This window comes from Uranotaenia lowii, chromosome 2 (genome assembly GCF_029784155.1).
Source record: "Uranotaenia lowii strain MFRU-FL chromosome 2, ASM2978415v1, whole genome shotgun sequence".
NCBI lineage: Eukaryota > Metazoa > Arthropoda > Insecta > Diptera > Culicidae > Uranotaenia > Uranotaenia lowii.
In genome coordinates, this window is record NC_073692.1 from 223,830,280 (window position 1) to 223,832,072 (window position 1,793).

Below are 1,793 nucleotides of genomic sequence, written 5' to 3' on the forward strand. Positions count from 1 at the left end.
CAAGAAAAGTGCCTCCACTTAGTTTCAACTTTGGGCGCTTTACACAAAGCGTGAGCAATAAGCTTTTATACATTTTGAGCTTTCAACCAGTTTAGTCAATTCTGCATATTTTGAAGGGATGCCAGCAATTAAGAAATGGGTTTCTCTTGAATTAAATAAATTTCAGCCAATTAAATACGATTTGCAAAAAATCTTATTCATTCTTATTCTTTATTTAATGAAAAACATTTTATTACTATATCACTACAATAAAAAACACATACATATAAAAATGTTCTAAATTTAAAGTAATTCGGCACAGATAGTCCTTGAATATATGGTTCCGTCGAAGGATGTCCTCCTTCTGGGTTCATCATCAGGCCCGATATTTTTGTAAAGTGAACGTAGTGCCTGAAAAACACAGTGGTCTTAATGACTGTTTTCAAGGTTATTGAGAAATTAAAACCAAAATAGGTGGGGAAAGCAATAACTAAAAATTGATTCAACGAGATGGTTTTGAAAACAAATTATATACCTTTTAAATTTTGCATTTGTAGTCATCGCCGAATCAAACAGGTCGTTGAATTGTATCGCTTAATTCTCCCCCTTCCCGGTATCTTTTTTAAGAGCTTCTGCTTAGGTCGACCGGAACTGGCGACTTTTTCAAGTGATAGCTATTACGGTTATTTACTCATTTACTGGTCACTAGAATAGAAATAGATAGGTTAAGTAAATTTGTTGTGAAAAAAACATTATGTTCTAGCTTACCTTAAATGAAAAATGGTATAAAACCGTGGGATTTTTGCTGCTGTCTTATGATAATCATCCTTTAATTCTTTTTTTTTTTGCGGGTCCTCTTGTGTTTTCCGTTGTTTTGGATGCGCATATTGGGTTCTCCTGATCCGAAAGGATTTCGGTTGCTGTCGACCGTATATGTAACTTTATCGTTATGCGGCCCCATTGATTTTTAAACGTTGTCCATTAAACGTGATAACACTCTACATGAAAAGAAAATTGCAATAGATCTTAGGGGCCGTCCACATACCACGTGGACAACTTAAGGGGGGGAGGGGGGTATGGAAATGTCCACGCTTGTCCACGGAGAGGGGGATAGGGGTTTGGGTCATGTCCACGTGGACATACTTACTATCAAAATATTTTCTAAAAGAGAATAAAGATTAAGATGTTCTAATCAAAATCTTTAAATGGCATAGCTTTCAAATTTCAAGTTCAAACAATTAGTAGCTACTTGAGGGCAAGTGATAAACATAATAATTTAGAAATAAAAAATAAAAAAAAAATATTTTAGGAAATTCTTATTCGGTTTTTTTTTTCAAAATCAGCCATTTTTATAACTAAAAGGCGAAAAGTGGTGTTTTCTAACTGTCAATTTGGCTGGTATTTAAATAAACATATTTCAAATCTGTCCACGTGGACATCCGGGGAGGGGGGTAGGGATTTTCCGAATGTCCACGCTTGGCCACGGAGGGGGAGGAGGGGGTCAAAAATCTCATTTTTCTGTCCACGTGGTATCTGAACGGCCCCTTAAATAATTGTCTATCGGCGGAAATGCAGCGGGAGAAGCTAAGATTTTTTTTTCATTTATTTACTTACCCGATTCTTCTGACGATTTTCGTGTAAATTAACCGGAACCAAACCAACAACATACAACAAGCGTCTGATCGATTAAGTTCCTCTTCTCTTTTACTTGCGAGTATTTTCTGCCGCCATTGCAATGGAAAGCTTTTGCAATTTGCTTTTGTCAGGCTTGGCATCCCTTAACATTCCAGCAACAACAACTTTTTATACAGAAT

At 36.1% G+C, this 1,793-nt stretch overlaps 1 long non-coding RNA gene across 1 annotated transcript; it reads right to left on the reverse strand.

Annotated features, from left to right (window-relative positions):
• Positions 1 to 290: 290 nt before the first annotated feature.
• On the reverse strand, positions 291 to 1,793 carry LOC129744045 (uncharacterized). The gene is made up of 4 exons (XR_008736790.1): positions 1,594 to 1,793; positions 748 to 977; positions 515 to 684; positions 291 to 390 (listed from the first exon to the last, which is right to left on the reverse strand). It is a non-coding gene; the product is annotated as an uncharacterized LOC129744045 (long non-coding RNA).